Raw genomic sequence first — 21,653 nt, 5'->3', positions numbered from 1 at the left:
AGAGATTTATAGAAAAAATTGCAAACCCTTGGTGTCAATATAATTTTTTCTGTAGGGAAAAAATCACAGAACCCTTGTGTTGTTAAAGAAAACTCTACTAGAAGTCTGTATAAAAATCCTCAAGATCTGGAGGTCCTTGTTTTTTCGAGAAAAAAAAAATGAGCACCCCTTTGGGATCCATATTTTCCATAGAAAAAATACTAGACTCCTTGGTTTCATGAAATATATTTCCTCGAGCCCTTGGGATTGTTGTCTTTCTAGTCCTGATTTTTTTCTGAAAATTCTGGACCCTTTGAGCTCCATATTTTTTCATATAAACCAATCTTAGCCGAATTTGAGATAATTTTTTCTCTTTTTAAAAAATTGCAAACCCCTGGGGTCAATGTTTTTTCTATAGGGCAAAAATGGCAGAATCCTAGGGTGGTTATAGAAAACTCTACTAGATGTCTGTATAGAGATCTTGGTGCCATGGAGATCATTGTTTTTCCCGAGAAAAAAATTTCGAGCACACCTTGGGAATGATGTTTTCCATAGAGAAAATCCTGGTCTCTTTGGTTTCATAAAAAATATTTCCTGAACCCTTTGGGGTCTATGTCCTTCCATAAAATATTCCTTTACCCCATCTAGTTCTTGTATTTTTTCTTGAACATTTTGGACCCCTTGAACTTGAACAGAACTCTAGGGTGGTTATAGAAAACTCTTCTAGAAGTCTGGAAAAAATGTTAGAGCCCTGGAGGTCCTTGTTTTTCCCTAGAAATTCAAGCACACTTTGGGAACCATGTTTTTTATAGAAAAAATCCTGAACTCTTTGGGTTCAATTAAAATGCCCTACCCCTTGAAGTCGATGTTTTTCCATAAAATACTCCTGTCCTCATCAAGACCTGAATTTTTTTCATGGACCCCTAGAGGTTCATATTTTATCATAGAAATAAGTCCTGGGCCAAATTGAGGTTTATATTTTTCTACATAAAAATCGCAAACACTTGGTGCCAAGGTTTATTTTTCTCTGGGGAAAAAAATTGCTGGACACAAGGAAACTCTTCTAGAAGTTTGGAAAAAAATCTCCCCCCAAAAATTTTAAATTATCCAACTACTTTGTTATTTAAAATTTCTAAAATCTGACTACTTAAAAATTCCCATCAGGTACCTTAATTATGGTGTATTATTTGCGGAACGTGTGCCCTATTAGATCACTAACATCAAAAAATCTCAATTGTCCATTCATGCAAACAATAATCGAGATTGTTGTCTTTTTAGAAATTCTACTCAGGTTGTAGACTCTAGAATTAACTGCGACACACCCGCAACAAACTATTTCAATATGATAAATGGAACAACAACAAACATCAGAGGTCATTAAAAATTCCGAAACCATTTAGGCGCGAATAGTTGTTTTCACCCAATAAACTAAAAAAATTGTAGATTTTTGTCCAACATTTTACTGGCTGCCTGAATTAAATTTTCGCATTCTATATTTCAGTTTAATTTAAATATAGCTCGCTCTTGTCCGCCGGAATCATTAACAATTGATCAACGATCACGATTTTTTCACACACATCAACGCTAATGGAAGGGAGGCCCAAATTCATCATCAAGTCAGTCGATTTCGTCAACATTTAATCGCGTTGAGATTTTGTTTTTTTTTCTTCTCGTAGTTCGCATGAACTGCACGTCTGCCTGGGTGGAAAGATTGAAGACAACTATTGTGGTCATTGCCACCGAATTGTCGATGAATAAAAAAAGTGAATAAAGAGACTCATTAATGATTTTATGCAACTTTTGGATATTCATTTTATGACAGGGTGCAACGTTTATTATTAACTAATATATAAAGTATAAAAAATATATTTTTTAAGAAATCTTTGATTATTATTAACTTGAAAAAATATTTAAAAAAATACACGTTTATAGTTAACTAGAAAAAATATTTTTAAAAAAATCCACGTTTATTATTAACAAAAAAAAAAAAAAAAATATTTGTTAAAATATCCACGTTGATCGTTAACTAAAAAATATATATTTTAAAACTCCACGTATATTATTAACTAGAAAAAATATTAAAAAAACACGTTTTTTATTCATTAGAAAAAAATATTTTTTAAAGAAAATCCACATTTATTATTAACTAGAAAATAATATTTTTTTAAAAAAAATCCACGTTAACTAGAAAAAATATTTTTTAAAACTCCACGTATATTATTAACTATAAAAAATATTTTTTAAAAAAATCCACGGTTATCGTTAACTAGAAAAAAATATATTTTCTTTAAATTCCACGTATATTATTAACTAGAAAAAATATTTTTTTACAAAATCCACGTTTATCGCTAACTAGAAGAAAATATTTTTTAAAGTTCTACGTTTATTATTAACTAGAAAAAATATTTTTAAAAAAATCCACGGTAAGGTATTAACCAGAAAAAATATTTTTTTAAAAATCCACGTTTATTATTAACTAGAAAAAATATTTTTAAAAAATCCACTTTTATTATTAACTAAAAAAATATTATTTTTTAAAAATCCACGTTTAGCATTAACTAGAAAAAATATTTTTTAAAAAATTCACGTTTATTATTAACTAGAAAATTTTTCTTGAAAAATTCACGTTTATTATTAACTAGGAAAAATATTTTTTAAAAAATCCACATTTATTATTAACTAAAAAAATATTTTTTAAAAATCCACGATTATTATTAACTAGAATTTTTTTTTGAAAAATCCACGTTTATTATTAACTAGAAAAAATATTTTTTAAAAAAATCCTCATTTATTATTAACTAAAATTTTTTTTTTTTTAAAAACCACGTTAATTATTAACTAGAAAAAATATTTTTAAAAAAATATGTTTTTTATTCATTAGAAAATACTATTTTTTTAAGAAAATCCACTTACATTTTTAGCTAGAAAAAACATTTTTTAAAAAATCCACGTTTATCGTTAACTAGAAAAAATATTTAAAAAACACGTTTTTTATTTACTAGAAAATAATATTTTTTAAAAAATCCACGTTTATCGTTAACTAGAAAAAATATTTAAAAAACACGTTTTTTATTCACCAGAAAATAATATTTTTTAAAAAATCCACGTTTATCGTTAACTAGAAAAAATATTTTTTAAAACTCCACGTATATTATTAACTATAAAAAATATTTTTTAAAAAATCCACGTTTATCGTTAACAACAAAAAAAAATATTTTTTAAAATTCCACGTATATTATTAACTATAAAAAATATTTTTTTTAAATTCCACGTATATTATTAACTTTAAAAAAATATTTTTTAAATTTCCACGTATATTATTAACTTTAAAAAATATTTTTTAAAAAAACCACGTTTATCATTAACTAGAAGAAATATACATGTTTTTAAAATCCACGTTTATCGTTAAATAGAAAATAATATTTTTTAAAAAATTTACGTTTATCGTTAACTAAAAATAATATTTTTTAAAACTCCACGTATATTATTAACTATAAAAAATATTTTTTTAAAAAATGAACGTTTACTATTAACTAGAAAAGAAAACAATTTTGAAAAATTCATGAATACTATTATTTTGAAAAAATAAATTTTAAAATTCATATATGAAAATTTGTTGATTTTTATTAAATCCAATTTTAATACATTCTATATATATATATATATATATATATATATATTTTTTTTTTTTTTTTTTTTAAATTTCCACGTATATTATTAACTGTAAAAAATATTTTTTAAAAAAACCACGTTTATCATTAACTAGAAGAAGTATACATTTTTTTAAAATCCACGTTTATCGTTAAATAGAAAATAATATTTTTTAAAAAATTTACGTTCATCGTTAACTAAAAATAATATTTTTTAAAACTCCACGTATATTATTAACTATAAAAAATAATTTTTTAAAAAATGAACGTTTACTATTAACTATAAAAGAAAACAATTTTGAAAAATCCATGAATACTATTATTTTGAAAAAATAAATTTAAAAATTCATATATGCAAATTTGTTGATTTTTATTAAATCCAATTTTAATACATTCTATATATATATATATATATATATATATATGTCATTAATTAAAAAAAAATAAATAAATAATCCACTTTATTTTTAACTACAAAACCATTCGGAACAAATTTCGCAATTTTCAACAAATAAAAATAAATAAATAAATAAAATCCGTTAAAAACTTTGTTAAAGTCTTAAAAATACCTAATGTAGCCGTTATATTAAGGTCTATACTACGACATGGACCTACATAGGCAACTTTTACCATAAGCCAATACAATATTCAAATGCGAAACTTGAAAAAAATCGGTGAAGGGAGGTAAAATGGTGGGGGCTATACCAGACAATTTTCTGAGAGTCATCAAAATACCGAATATCGGGGGGTACAGTTATATGGGGGCTATACGAAGACGTGAACCTGCGCAGATAATTTTCTGTCATAGTCTGCAGAACCTATTACGAACTTCAAATACCAAATTTGAAACAATTCCGGTGAATAATAACACTAAAATAATCAAAATACCGAATATCGGGAGGTACCGTTATGTGGGGCTATATGAAGATGTGGACCTGCACTGACAATTTTCTGTCATAGGCTGTAATATGCATTACGAACTTCGAATACCAAATTTGAAACAATTCCGGTGAATAATGTCGCTTAAATCACCAAAATACCGAAAATGGGGCTGTACCAGAACGGGACCTATGCGGCTCATTTTCAATACCAAAAGCCCTGCAGACATAATATACATTTGAGTAAAATTTTATCAACCTACTTAATTTCGTTCGGAACCACTGAGCACTGTCCATATATTATAAGTAGCATTTTAATCAGGAACATTTGCACAAAATGTTCGCACTCCATCGTGCTCTTAGCTGTTGTGGTCCATTTTACAGCTAAATATAATCCAATGGTCATCCAAAATGCTAGATATATTTACTATCGGCATCTACGTACCGGTAAGATTTGACCTTTTCGTCTATTTGTGATATCGCCGGGATTAAAAATATTCGCTTTTTACGGAAAATTTGACTTTTATTTCACACAAAATCAGAATTGGAAGGCATCTGCCCTAAGCTCTAGCCCCATGCTAACTTCCGCTTCGATTGGTCTATAATTGCGACTTGTAGAGCAACTGCAAAATCAGGAAATTGTCCATTTCCACACCTAAATACTGTGTGATCATCTCCAAAAGCAATAGGCTTCTATTCTGGCCCTAGCCTCACCTCCATTCTAAATTTCATAAAGATCGGACCATAATTGCGACCTGTAGAGCGATTACAAATTAACATGGACAGACGGACGGACGGACATACATAGCTAGATCGACTCAGCTCGGCGAGATAGAAAGATCCATATATACTTTCCTATGTGGGAAACCAATATTTCGAGGTATTACATAATTTTTGGTCCAATCAAACTTATAATAACCCCAACACACAGTGTTGTAGGGTATAAAAACAATACAAGTTTGATAATATCTTGCATTTTTATACCCTACACCACAAGGTGGTCAGGGTGTTATGTCTTTGTGCATTTGTTTGTAACAGGCAAAAGGAAACAAGATAGACCCATAGTCCTTCCGTCTGTCTGTGCATACGTCTGTCCATGTATTTTTGTGAACAAAGTACAGTTCGCATTTATTGCCCTATCAAGATGAAATTTTGCACAAATCATTTTTTTGGCCAAAGGACGAACCCTATTGGAGATAATCGGTAAAATTTAGATATAGCTCCCATATATATCTTCGTCCGATTTGCCTTTTATTGTGCACCAAACGTGTAATATCAGCCGGAATTTTGCATATACAACCAAATTAGGCCTGAAAATAAGTATGGCAAAATTGATCGAAATCGGTTCAGATATAGCTATAGCTCCCATTTATATTGTTCACCGAATTTGTTATATTTGTTACCCACAGCCGTAATATGTACTCCGTAACAACGATATTCAGGAAAATATATCACATGCAGCTCAGATATACATTTGCCAAAATTTATCGAGATCGGTTCAGATTTGGATATAGCTCCCATATATAACTTCGTCCGATTTACCTTTTATTGTGGACTAAACGTCTAATATTTGTCCAAATGGGATGGAATTTGGCACTTATGACCATACTATCTTCTAGTATGTCAAATTTGGTGAAGATCGGTTCAGATATAGCTTTAGCTCCCATATATATTATTCATCGAATTTGTTATATTTGTTACCCACAGCCGTAATATGCACTCCGTAACAACGATTTTCAGGGAAATACATCAAATACAGCTCAGAAATATCTTTGCCAAATTTTATCGAGATTGGTTCAGATTTGGATATATCTCCCATATATAACTTCGTCCCATTTATCTTTTATTGTGCACCAAACGTCTAATATTTGTCCAAATGGAATGAAATATGGCACTAACGACCGAATTGAGTATAGAAACTAGTATGTCAAATTTGGTGAAGATCGGTTCAGATATAGCTATAGCTCCCATTTATATTGTTCACCGAATTTGTTATATTTGTTATCCACAGCCGTAATATGCACTCCGTAACAACGATATTCAGGGAAATACATCAAATACAGTTCAGAAATATCTTTGCCAAATTTTATCTATATCAGTTCCGATTTGGATATAGCTCCCATATATCTTTATCCGATTTCAAATTAATTTTGCACCAAATGGGCAATACAAGTCCGAATTTAAAAGATACAAATGCTTGGGCATATTAAGTCCTTTGAATTTTAAATTATAATTATAATCATAGAGTGTATGATAGAGTTCTTCCTCAAAAACTTTTAATTGTTATGTGGAGCTCTACTAAATTGGCAAAGTGGTGTAGGGTATCATAAAGTCGGCCCGCCCTACTTTAAGACTTTCTTTACTGGTTTTAAATATTTTGGTTTAATTTTAATAATTTTGGTCGAACTTAGCATTTTATTTGTTTAAACTTTTTATTTGTTTAAAAATATTTTTTTTTCAATTAAAAAATAAATTAAGATTTTAAAAAAAATATTTTTTTTTTTCAAAAAAGTTATACAAGTTTATTTATTTATTTATGTATTTTATTTTTTTATTTATTTTTTTGAGAAAACGAAAAATTTTTGACACTTTTTATGGGGTTAAGAATTATATATACATTAATTTATTTATTTTTATTTATTTTTTTTCAAGGAAATATTTTTTTGTTAATTAATTATTGCTTTTTGGGTATCTTTTTTGTGCCACCCTGTTTCTTAATATTTCATACCGGCTTACACAAATATTATTTAGTACCTACTGCATTAACACGTCCACCATACATCACACATTTTGATTTAATACTTGTCAATCATACAACGCCTTAATGCAAGCACCCCAACACACACATACACACACACACTTACGTTCATGCAATCACGTTCATATTTAGTAAATATTGAAAATATAAACTGATATTCGTTACAAGGCTTTTAATTAAATGGATTTATCGAAAATGAAAAAAAATATTGATTTTTTTTGGTATGCTCCGCAAATGTTGTTCATGCCAAAATAAAATTGGTATGAGTTGCAATGGCCAGAGGGATTTCCTAAAAGGAAAGTGAAATATGGATATATGAACACTTGATGCGGCAATTGGGGTGAACTTGAAGATGTCGCGTAGTTGGGTGGAGAGGATTGAGGGAGAGCACTTGTGTTATTGAGGGAATGGTGGAAGAGAGCCTTTTTTTTTGTCGGATGTCCAGGATATGGAATATTTCAAAATTGTGTCTAATTCCATTCCTTTGATATGCTCCATTACCTGGTGCCTTATCTAAGTCATTAATTGTTAGAATGGCCACAAAAATTCCTTATTGCTTAGAAGTTCGATACAGGTTTTTTTATACCCTCCACCATAGTATGGAGGGTATATTAAGTTTGTCATTCCGTTTGTAACACTTCGAAATATACATTTTAGATCCCACAAAGTATATATATTCTTGATCAGCATAAAATTCTGTCCGCCCGTCTGTGGAAATCACTCTAGCTTCCGAACGAAATACAGTAGGTTGATACAATTTTACTCAAATGTGTATTATGTCTGCAGGACTTTTGGTATTGAAAATGGGCCATGTAGGTCCACGTCTTCGTATAGCCCCCATATAACGGTACCTCCCGTTATTCGGTATTTTGATGATTTTAGTGACATTATTTACCGGAATTATTTCAAAATTGGAATTTGAAGTTCGTAATAGGTTCTGCAGACTATGACAGAAAATTATCTGCGCAGGTTCACGACTTCGTATAGCGCCCATATAACTGTACCCCCCGATATTCGGTATTTTGATGATTTTAGCGACACTATTTACCGGATTTGTTTCAAATTTGGTATTTAAAGTTCGTAATGGATACTACAGCCTAAGACAGAAAATGAGCTATGTAGGTCCACGTCTTCGTATAGCCCCCATATAACGGTACCTTCCGATATTCGGTATTTTTATGATTTTAGCGACATTATTTACCGGAATTGTTTCAAATTTGGTATTTAAAGTTCGTAATAGGTTCTGCAGGCTATAACAGAAAATTATCTGCGCAGGTTCACGTCTTCGTATAGCCCCCATATAACTGTACCCCCCGATATTCGGTATTTTGATGATTTTAGCGATGCTTTTCACCGGAATTGTTTCAAATTTGGTATTTGAAGTTCGTAATAGGTTCTGCAGACTATGACAGAAAATTATCTGCGCAGGTTCACGTCTTCTTGTAGCCCCCATATAACTGTACCACCCGATATTCGGTATTTTGATGATTTTAGCGACATTACCAACCGGAATTGTTCCAAATTTGGTTTTTAAAGTCGCAATGGATACTACAGCCTACGACAGAAAATTGTCTGTGCAGGTCCACGGCTTCGTATAGCTCCGATGGTACCTCCCTATAATCGGTATTTTAATGATTTCAGCTACAGAATAAACAGATTTTTTTCAAGTTTCGCATTTGAATATTGTAATAGCTTATGCAGGTCCACATCGTCGTATTGAATCTAATATAACGGCTACATTCGATATTTTTAAGATTTTAACGGAATTTTTAACGGATTTCCTTTTTTGGAAATTGCGAAATGGTGGAGGGTATTCAAAGTTCTGCACGGCCGAACTTACTGCTTTTTTACTTGTTTGTGTTTTTTTTGTTTGTTGTATGGAATTCCAGGAAACGCCCCTCTCATTTGTGATCTGGTTTACTAATTTTTCCCCTGGGCGTTTTCTTTTTTTTTTTTTGTTTTTTTTTTTGGTATGTGCTACAGAATCCAAGACGTTCACCCATCGTCACATACCATTGCCACAGAATGCCAAATTCAAAGTGTGTTTGAAATAGCTGGTCGAATGGTTGGATATCAGGTTTATGTTTCGTTGCATTTTCTTGTCAGGTTTTCCCACGTTGAAAATGTCAATTAAATGTGTTCAGAAAACCTGTGTGCGCAATTTTCATAACGATATGGATTTCGGCCTCCTCTGCTATGCTACTGCTCCACTCCACGATGGTGATATGTAAAATAAAACGTTTGTGCTGTGTTGTATCAGCATCGTTGTCATGTTTAATGCTCGCACTCCATCACCATTAGGCCCATTTGTGTTTTGCTTCTCCATGTCCATGCAAATGCGGGTTTTCTTCGGGATGCAATTTTCTATCATTTATGCCGATCTCCAAGAAATTTATGCTGAATAATAAGTTGTGACATGGGCTTAGCACTTTTAATTTTGCAAAAACAAAAAAAAAAAAACAAATATTGGAGATTGGAGACCTTGTAGAGATCTGGGGGAGAGATATAATTTATCTTAAGCCCAAATAAATTGATTTTAATTTAAGAATTATTATTACATTTGTGATTATGGATTCAAGGACCAATAGACGTGGATTTTTTAAAGATTATTTTTTCAAGGACCACAAAACGTGGATTTTTTAGAGAATATTTTTTCAAAGACCAATAGACGTGTACTTTTTAAAGAATCTTTTTTTCAAGTACCAATACACGTGGATTTTTTAAAAATTATTTTTTCAAGGACCAATAGACGTGGATTTTTTTAAGATTATTTTTTCAAGGGCCAATAGAAGTGGATTTTTTAAAGAATAATTTTTTAAGGACCAATAAACGTGAATTTTTTATAGAATATTATTCAAGGACCAATAAACGTGGATATTTTAAAGAATATTTTTCAAGAACCTATAGACGTGGATTTTTTTAAGTAAAGTTTTTTAAGGACCACCATCGTGATTTTTTAAAAATATTTATTTAGGGACCATCAAGGACCAGACCAATAAACGTGGATTTTCTAAAGAACATTTTTTCAAGGACCATCAAGGACAAGACCAGTAAACGTGGATTTTCTAAAAAAAATATTTTTTTCAAAGACCGTCAAGGACGAGACCAATAAACGTGGATCTTCTAAAGAACATTTTTTCAAGGACCATCTAGGACCAGACCAGTAAACGTGGATTTTCTAAAAAAAAATTTTTTTTCAAAGACCGTCAAGGACGAGACCAATAAACGTGGATCTTCTAAAGAACATTTTTTCAAGGACCATCTAGGACCAGACCAGTAAACGTGGATTTTCTAAAGAACATTTTTTCAAGGACCATCTAGTACCAGACCAGTAAACGTGGATTTTCTAAAGAATATTTTTTCAAGGACCATCTAGTACCAGACCAGTAAACGTGGATTTTCTAAAGAATATTTTTTCAAGGACCAGACCAATAAGGTAAATTTTCTAAAGATTACGTTTTCAAGGACCATCAAGGACCAGACCAATAAACCTGGATTTTCTAAAGAATATTTTTTTTTCAACGACCAATTAGCATGGATTTTTATACCCTACAACACTATGTGTTGGGGGTATTATAAGTTTGATTGGGCCAGAATTTATGTAACACCTCGAAATATTGGTTTCCCATATAGGAAAGTATATATGGATCTTCCTAGCTCGCCGAGCTGAGTCGATCTAGCTATGTATGTCCGTCCGTCCGTCTGTCCGTCTGTCTGTCTGTCCGTCTGTCCATGTTAATTTGTAATCACTCTACAGGTCGCAATTATGGCCCGATCTTCACGAAATTTAGAATGGAGGTGGGGCTAGGGTCAGAATAGAACCCTATTTCTTTTGGAGATGATCGCCAAATGTTTAGGGGTTGAAATGGACCAAATACTGAAAAAATGTCGGATTTTGCAGTAGCTATACAGGTCGCAATTATAGACCAATCGACGCGGAATTGCGCATGTAGCTAGAGTTTAGGGCGGGGAAGAAGCCTACCAATTTGGGTGGTCATCGGATAATATTTAGCGGGTAAAATAGACCATATCTTTTGTGTTAAAAAAATTAAAAATTTTTCATTAAACCGTGAATTTTTTAAATCCCGGCAAAATCAGAAAGCCTTGACAAGGTTACTTCTGATCTTTACATTGATGTTAACATCCAACGAAACGGATATATAGCAAAATATGTGCGATATATATGTCTATCAAAGAAGATATGCTTGAAAGATCTCTTATATGTCGAGAACGGCTGAACTGATTTCGACAGTTCTCATTAATTCAGAATGGCCTCTTGGCAGGAAAGAAACAACGTCTAAAAAATCGCATAAAAATATCTCTCTAAAGATGAAAATATTGATTTTCTAACATTTTCTCATATTTTTTTCAATTTTGTCACATTTTTGGCATATTTTCATTTTGAATTAAACATTTGGTAATATTTCTACAGCTAACAAAACTAAGTAGTTAGGATATCAGGATATCATTTACAGATCGCATTTATGGTCCGATCCTAACGAAATTTTGCATGGGGATCAGATGAGGGTCAGAATAGAAGCCTACTCTTTTTGGAGATGATCGCCATATATTTAGGGGTTGAAATGGACCAAAAAACTGCACGCACATTTAAATGGGGGTTACCGGACATTGCAAAAGCCAAATAGTTTGGGATGGCCATCCAAAAATATTCAATGTGCGAAATAGTTTGCCAACTTTTGTAGACAAAATACGAAAATGTCCATTCCGGTGACTTTTTGGAGAATTCACAAATACAGGAAAGACGCACTTCTGACTATTTCGTTAACGCTGATTTCGTTGAAGAATATAATCAAATGTCTGTATCTCATATAGATGCGTTTCAGTAAAAAACCAATAATAAATGTTAATCTTTTGCCACGTCTGAGGGATTATAGGTCTTTGGGAAATATAGGTTCCAGATCTAGGAAGACCATTTAAGTGCAACATCTACCAATAAATTGGAAATGTGCAAATTAGTTTAAGTTGCTATTATTCGAAAATTAGAGAACGAAACCTGATGGTTTTCTTTTATTATTTGTCACAATATCTTGTGGAATTCTTTCGAGTATCTCGCCTATATAAACTGTATCATTTATTATAGTGTTGTAGGGTATTCAACGGTCGGCCCCGCTCGACTGTAGCCTTTGCTTACTTGTTTAAAATATGATTTTTCAAGGACCAATAAACATGGACTTTTGAAGAATATTATGCAAGGACCAATAATCGTGGACTTTTGAAAAATATTATGCAAGGACGAATAATCGTGGATTTTTAAACATATTTTTCAAGGACCAATAATCTTGGATTTCTAAAAATATTTTTCAAGGACTGACAGACAGGTTTTTTAAAGAATATTTTTTCAGGGACCAAAAGATTATGGCTCTAATGACCCTTTGAAAATATTCCTTAAGAACCCACGTTTATGGATCCTTTGAAAAATATTCTTTTCAAATCCGTGTCCTTTAAAAATCTTCTTAAAAAATCCACGATTATGGCTTCAATGGTCCTTTGAATATATTTTTTAACAATCCGTGTTCTTTGAAAATCTTCTTTAAAAATCCGTGTCCTTTGAAAATATTCTTTAAAAATCCACGATTATGGCTCCAATGATCTTTCGAAAATATTCTTTTAAAAAAATTCACGTTTATGGCTCCTGGTCTTCGAAAATAATCTTTCAAAATTGCTATGGCTAAATTATTATCTGTTAAACCTTTGTAAATATCTTTAAAATTTTTAAACCCTTGGTAATTATGTGTAAAAAATCCATGTTTACAGATCTATTAATCCCTTGAAAATAATTTTTAAAAAATCCTTTAAAGCTTTAATCATTTGAAAATAATTTAAAAAAACCATGTTTTCAGCTCTTTTAATACTTTGAAAATAATTTTTAAAAATTCATGTTTACAGATCTGTTAATCCTGTGAAAATATTTTTTAAATATTTAATCCTTTGAAAATACTTTTTTTTTTAAAATCGACGTTTACAGATCTGTTAATCCTGTGAAAATATTTTTTAAATGTTTAATCCTTTGAAAATAATTTTTAAAAAAATCACGTTTAAAGCTGTGTTAACCTTTGAAAATAATTTTTAATCATTTGAAAATGATTTTTAAAAAATTCACGTTTAAAGCTGTGTTAACCTTTGAAAATAATTTTTAATCATTTGAAAATGATTTTTAAAAAATTCACGTTTACAGACCTATTAATCCTTTGAAAATATTTTTTAAATTTTTAATCCTTTGAAAATATTTTTTAAAATATCCATGTTTACAGATCCATTTATCTTTTGAAAATATTTTTTAAATTTTTATTCCTTTGAAAATATTTTTTAAAAAATCCACGTTTACAGATCTATTAATCCTTTGAAAATATTTTTTAAATTTTTAATCCTTTGAAAATATTTTTTAAAAAATCCACGTTTTCAGATCTATTAATCTTTTGAAAATATTTTTTAAATTTTTAATCCTTTGAAAATATTTTTTAAAAAAAATCCACGTTTACAGATCTATTAATCCTTTGAAAATATATTTTAAATTTTTAATCCTTTGAAAATATTTTTTTAAAAATCCACGTTTACAGATCTATTAATCCTTTGAAAATAATTTTTAAATTTTTAATCCTTTGAAAATATTTTTAAAAAAATCCACGTTTACAGATCTAATAATCCTTTGAAAATATTTTTTAAATTTTTAATCCTTTGAAAATATTTTTTAAAAAATCCACGTTTACAGATCTATTAATCCTTTGAAAATATTTTTTAAATTTTTAATCCTTTGAAAATATTTTTTAAAATATCCACATTTACAGCTCTGTTAATACTTTGAAAATAATTTTAAAATTTTTAATCCTTTGAAAATCATTTTTAAAAAATCCACGTTTACAGATTTGTTAACTATTTGCAAACATTTTTATTCTTTTAAAAATCATCAGAGATCTGTTAATCCATTTAAAATAGTTTTTAACCCTTTAAAAATCTAGGTTTTCAGATCTGTTAATCCTTTAAAATTAATTTTTAAATTTTTAATAATTTAGAAAAATCCACCATTGAAAATATTCTTTAAAAATCCACGTTTTTAGCTTTGTTGGTCCTTAAAAAACCTCTAATACCGATGACATTGAAAACCCTCAAAGCTATCGGTGCTTCGGAACAACTGTAAATCTCAAAAATGCAACATCATACCACACAAAAGCCTCGGTATTAAAAACCACATCAACATCCAAATGCAAGGCCTTGCATTTGCATGAAAAATTTCATAATTGTTTTGTCGGATCGAATAGACGATGATGATGATGATAATGGCTGAATGGCATGGATTGGGGATGAATGGACCCCTTTTTCACCCATGTCTCCATTTTACATCGCCCATTATTTCTTTTTAATGCCATTCGCCATTGTAATTTCACTTACAAAGTAACTTGCGGTTAAGGTAAACTGAAGTGTTTTTTCTTTTGTGTTGTGGTTGTTGTTGTAATCGTAATGACAATAACAACAACAGCAACTGGGAATTGAAAGAAATAATAGACCGTACAGAAATAATTCAAATCATTGACGAACGCATGGCATGTCAAATGGCCATAAAAAAGGCAAGCAATGACGATCGCCGTAGCGTCATATTTTTTCAAGCCTCTTCGAAGTCTAATGGAAAAGATATTTTTTTTATGCTTCAATTCAAATTATAACGTGTCATTGTGAGCCGAGGTCGAAGAAAGAAAGAGACACTTGAGCGGTCGTACAATGGAATAACGATCTATTGGTCACATGGGATACAGTGGTTGTAAAAAAGGCTCGGAAATTGTTTTTGTTTCTAATGGAGGTCCTCTGCTCTTAGAAGGCTAATGCACAGAAGACCGAGAAAACGCAAAGTCATGAATGTCTTTTTATACCCTCAGCAATATGACTACAGAGGGTATATATCGTTTGATACGGCCAAAACAAGCCTGATTATAGATTAAGGTCCCTTTGCACAAAATCAGTTTCAGGACATTTGAAGTCGATCTAGCGATGTCCGTCCGTCCGTTCATCTGTCAGTCTGGCGAAATTAACATCCTACTTTAAAAGGTCACTTCTGGCCATTACAGATATGCTGATAGACAAGATATCGGATATACAGCAAAAAAGATTCAATATACAGGGTGAGATGAAAAAACTGCAACCAACTTCAGACTGCTGTCATTTCTAAGCCACACGTCCGACAGCTGTCAAAATTATTCCAGTGACATCCCATTATACTGTCTACAAGCGTACAAAAGCATTTTGGTGAGAATTTTCCAGAAAAGAAGTTATTCGTGATGGAATTCAAGCCTGATAGGATGATTTCTTTATATTTGACTTGAAAACCACAAGTGGCTATCGTTAGAGCACTCCAGCGTAGCCCGACGTTAAGGAAGTGGACGGTAGAAAACAACAACATCAGCAGAAGTGGTTCGAAAAGCGGACAAAAGAAGCGACTTGATCGAAAACCGCGTCGCAGTGGCCGAAAATGGCTCTTGAGCTGAACATATCGCAATATTCCATTCGGCAAATATTGAAAAATGAGCTCGGGGTAAGCCATTGAAATTCCAAAAAGTGCAGGAAATTACACAGCAACAGGAAGAAAATAGACTCAAAAGGGCTAAAGAGTTGCTTCGCTTGGCCACCACCGAAAGAGGTGGACTGCCGAATTTGGTTTCCTCCGATAAGAAAACATTCGTTGTCCAGCAGCTTGCAAACTAACAAAATAATCATGTTTACTTGCCAAAGAGGTTAGCTGAAAATGTCCACCTTCGCTTGGCCACCAGAACTCAAGGGCCGACCATGGTGGTGGTGTGGCTCGCCATAACAGCCGATGGTCGCCCTCTTATTAATTGACAGTGGCATCAGAATAAATGCCGAATATTATCGCAAAAAAAATTCTGGTGGGTGTATTAAAACCTTGGGCACGCGAACATTTTGACCGCAGACCTTAGACATTCCAACAGGACTCAGCCCCATCGCACTCAGCACGCGCCACCCAAGAATTGTTACAAAATGAGGTTCCTCGATTCACTTCCAGCTCACAATGACCACAAAAATCTCAGGATTCCAATCCGTTGGACTATTGTGTCTGAAGAATTTTGGAAAGCAAGGTTGGCACTAAAAAATACCAAAGTGTCGATCACCTCAATGGGTCAATATACCGCAGAGCAACATTCGTACAAGATGTGACGGTTTCATTGGTCGTTTGAAGGCCATAATTCGTACCAAAGGTGACCATTTCGAACATATTTAACTTATTCTAAAATTTGATGCTATTTCCGACATATATTGCTTTCATTCCATAAAATTAAAAAAAAAAAAAAAATCTAAAAATTATGACGTTTGACTTTGTTGCTGTTTTTTATACCCTCCACCAAAAAAGGTATGGATTTTAGACCCAAAAAAGTATATATATTCTTGATCAGCGTAAAATTCTAAGACGATTTAGCCCTGTCCGTCCGTCCGTCCGTCCGTCCGTCCGTCCGTCTGTTGTAATCATGCTACAGTCTAAACGAATTAAGATAGGAAGCTAAAATTTTGCACAGATCTCTCTTTTGTCTGCAGGCAGGTCAAGTTCGAAGATGGGCTTTATCGGTCCACGATATCGTATAGCCCCCATATAAAGGTACCCCCCGATATTCGGTATTTTGATGATTTTACCCACATTTTTCAACGGAATTGTCTAAAAAACCACACAAGGAGTTCCTTGTGGGTACTTTATACCTTGGAAGAGAATTGTTCATATAGGTCCACGATATCGTATAGCCCCCATGTAACGGTACCCCCCGATAAAATCAACACAAGTAGTTCCTTGTGAGTACTTCACCCCTGAGAGAGAATTGTCTATACAGGTCCACGATATTGTATATCCCCCATATAACGGTACCTCCCGATATTCGGTATTTCATGATTTGACCCACATTTTTCATCGGAATTGTCTGAAAATCCACACAAGGAGTTCCTTGTGGGTACTTCACCCCTGAGAGAGAATTGTCTATATAGATCCACGATATTGTATAGCCCTCATATAACGGTACCCCCGATTTTCGGTATTTTGATGTTTTTAGCCATATTTTCAACGGAATGGTCACAAGGGGTTCTTTGTGAGCACTTTACCCACCGACAGGGAATTCTCTATATAGGTTAACGATAACGTATAGCTCCCATATAACGGTACCCCGCGATATTCGGTATTTTGATGATTTTAGCCACATTTTCCAATCGTATTGTCTGAAAATCCACACACGGAGTTCCTTGTGAGTACTTTACACGCAGACATAGATTTGTCTTTATAGGTCTACAATATCGTATATCCCCCCATATATCGGCACCTTCCTATATTAGATATTTTAAAGATTTTAAAAGAATTTTTATGGGATTTTATTTTTTTGAAAATTTTTTAATTCGTTCCAAATGGTGGAGGGTATTCAAAGTTCGGCCCGGCCGAACTTACTGCTTTTTTACTTGTTTTATCTCAAACTGTATATGTGTAAAATGTAGGTCTTAGTTATGCTATTAGTCAAGACTCGCTTGACTGATTGTTACAATTCGCATTTGGAATGGTCTCTTGCCTGAAAAGGTATAAAATCTAAGAAAATCGCAAGTTTTTGCAATCGCTCTACAGGTCACAATTAAAAACCAAGCGCCACGGAATTTTGCGTGAGAAGAAAGTTAAAGGCAGGGAAGAAGTCTAGAATTATAGATGACCATTGGATTTTATTTAGTTGTAAAATGGAGCACAACTTTCGTGTGACATTGTTTTAAATACCTAACAACACGACAAAAAGTTAAGGGTAACATCTGGAAAGGTCTCTATGCCATTATTTTCAAAACGAAATCTTCCAAATTGGATTTGAACCTAAGGGGGCTTCCAACATATTGTAGTTTTGTAGGGCATCACATTATCGACCCCGCACGACTATAGCCTTTGCTTACGTATTTTATCTGCATTAGATGATCATGAAATTGGAATACTTCGATCGACTATAACTGGTACCTCACGCACATTTTAACATTTTCTAAAAATGAACACATATCTCATATAAAGTGGAGCAATATTTATATCATATTTATTTAGGCCTGATACGAAATGGACAATATTAGCCCATTCCTTCGGAACCTACTCCATACAGGGTCAACAGTTCGTGTAATCATAACAGAAGTCAAAATAGATTTAAATAATCGAATATTGGGAATATATCTGTCGGCAAAACCGACTCATAATTATACCCTCCACTTTGAAAAGGAGGGTATATTAACTTTGTCATTCCTTTTGTAACATCCCTAAATATTCGTCGTAGACCCCATAAAGTATGTATATTCAAAATCAGCGTACAATTTTAAGCCTATTTAATGATGTCCGTCTCTCTATCCGTCTGTCTGCCTGTTACGATATACCCCACATTATTTGACGTCGAGCTTTAATATTTGGCAAAACAATTTCTATTGTGTCGAGGATGGTAGGTATTGAAAATGAGATATATCGCTCGACGTACCTCCCGATGTTCGGTATTTTGATGATTTTTACCACATTTTTTCTCGGATTTGTCTACAAATAGGCATTTGTAGTTCGCAGTGAATTCTAGCTCCTGTGGCGGAACATAGTATCTATAGGCACACGTATTCGGTATTTTGATGATTTTCGCCACATTTTGTCACGGATTTGTCTAAAAATTGGTATTTGTAGGTTATAGTGAGTTATATCACCTGTGGCGGAACATTGTATGAAAAGGTCTACGTTTTGGTATACATAACGGTATCTTCTGATATTGGGGACTTTGAAGATTTTTGCCACATTTTTCCACGGATTTGTCCAAAAATTGGTATTTGTAGTTCACAATGGGTTCTAGCTCCGGTAAACGGTTAACGTTTTCGTATAGTCCCCAGATATTCAGTATTTTGATCATTTTCGCCACGTTTTTGTACAGATCAGTCTAAAATTTGGTATTTGTAGCTCATAATGGGTTCTAGATCCGGTGGCAGAATATTGAATATTTAGGTCCACGTTTTCCTATAGCGCACATATATCGATACCCACCGATATTCGGTATTTTGATAATCCTAGTCACATTTACCCACGAAATTGTTTCAAATGTGGCATTTGAGAAGATTTGGTGGATGACAATCCTTGAAGTATAAAATTGTCTGTAGAGATTCTCGTTTTGGTATGGCCCCCATACAACGGCCTCATCCACTTTATGGGTCTTTGAAAAGTTTAGCAGCATTTATCCAAACGGTCTTACTGGCATTTGTAAATTAAAGTGGAACACATTTGACGTGCTTTTTAAAATATTTCTTTATTTTTTTTTTTTTTGCGGACCACTGTACAAATACCGAAAGTCATGCCATAACGCCATAGAATGATATTGCACAAATTTCCGAGTTCACTTTACAAAAGCAAAAAAAAAAGAGAAGTTTGTTTTGAAGTCAAATCTATTGAGAAGAAATCAAAGTGTGATTACTTGCAAGTTATTGTTGTGCGGCGATCGCGGTGATCAACGATTGTAACTATGTTCAACAATGTTATGGCTGGCTAAAATGTCATTTGCTAACGGTAATTTCTTCTACGGCAAATTGTGGCGATAAAAATACAGAAAATGTCTCGATTTGAATGTGGAGATTTTTCTTTTTGTATTAGAGAAAGAGGGAGATTGAATTGGGGGTCAATTTTCTAGGAATTACGAAAACAATAACAATTTGCAAATCAATTTCAAATAATGTTTCATTGTAATCTGAAGTGGAGAAATGGAAACATAATTTTGAGATCGAATGAGGTTTTTTCATTACCGAACTATCGTTTTGATGATTACAATCACAACAGCCACAATTATGGTCATTGATGGACTTCAATATATTCGATTAAACATGAATGAAGTTTTTTTTTCAGCTTCATCTTTAAAAAATTTGAATTTGAAAAAAAAAAATTGAATTTTAGCGCCAAACTGGCCCATTTCATATTCGTTGCGTATTTATTCACTTCTTTGTTCTTTGTCTTTTATTTTTTTTATTCCTTTTTCGATTTGTATTTTGAGGGAGTTGGAGCGTGTAATTTAACCGGAAATTGAACATTTCTTTTAATGGGCTTTTATGCAAGTGTAAATCTAAAAAAATGTTCGCAAAACATCTGGCATCCAAATTTGAGTACTTTAAGTGCAGTTGCAAAATTGTATTGAACATTGAGTGCCAACAAATTGCTGCAATTTTCTGAATACAAATGGAATATGTATAAAAGCACATGCTTTGCGTTATCGATAGCTATTCTAGAAACAAAGAGCCAACAGCCTCTCAACTTCGTAGGTACATACCTAAATCCTCAATTTTCAATGAAAGATAACATTTATCAAAAAAGTTTCGTGAACATATGTTAATTGATTTGGACCAGAGGTAAAAAGTCCAGAACAAATAATTAATAAATATATTACTTCGACTTTAGTCGATGTAATCTCACAGGTTGAGATAAAAAAACTGCAACAAAGTCAAACGTCATAATTTTTTCATTTCTTTTTATAATTTTATCGAATGAAAGCAAAAAATGTCGGAAATAGCATAAAATTTTAGAATAAGGCTTTATCCCTTTATTGTTGTTTTTATAAAAACAAGGTTTGTTTATTAGTGGAGAACGATTTTAAGGCTTTATCCCTTTATTGTTGTTTTTATAAAAACAAGGTTTGTTTATTAGTGGAGAACGATGCCTTACCCCATGGTAAACACTACCATCGTTGTCCACTAATAAACAAACGTTGTTTTTATAAAAACAACAAAAAAAGGATAGAGCCTGACCATTTTGCAACAACAAAACAAGCCGACACTGTTCTATTTTAGAATAAGTTTAGATCTGTTCGAATTGGTCACCTTTGGCACGAATTATGACCATCAAACGCCAATGACATCACACGCTGCCCGAATGTTGTTCTGCGGTATTATGGCCCATTCTCGGCGAAGCGCATGCTTGAGGTGATCGACACTTTGGTATTTTTTAGTGCCGACCTTGCGTTCCAAAATACTCCAGACTCAATAGTCCAACGGTTGGTATCCAGAGATTTTGGTGGCCATTGTGTGCTAGAAATGAAGCGAGGAACGTCATTTTTTAACCATTCTTCGGTGGCGCGTGCTGATGGTGCTGAGTCCTGTTGGAAAGTCCAAGGTCTGCGGCCAAGATGTTTGTGTGCCCAAGGCTTCAATATACCCTACAGAATATTTTCGCGATAATATTCGGCATTTATTCTAATGCCACGGTCGATTAATTCGAGCGGAGAGCGACCATCGGCTGTTTGATTTGGCACTCCACTACTTTCGGGCAAGCCAAGCAACTTTTTAGCTTTTTTGAGTCTATTTTCTTTCTGTTGCGGTGTAAGTTCTTGCACTTTTTGAAATTTCAATGGTTTTACCGCGAGC

Source organism: Musca domestica, unplaced genomic scaffold (genome assembly GCF_030504385.1).
Source record: "Musca domestica strain aabys unplaced genomic scaffold, Musca_domestica.polishedcontigs.V.1.1 144, whole genome shotgun sequence".
In the NCBI taxonomy this organism is placed as follows: Eukaryota; Metazoa; Arthropoda; class Insecta; order Diptera; family Muscidae; genus Musca; species Musca domestica.
Note: the sequence above shows the minus strand (reverse complement) of the source record.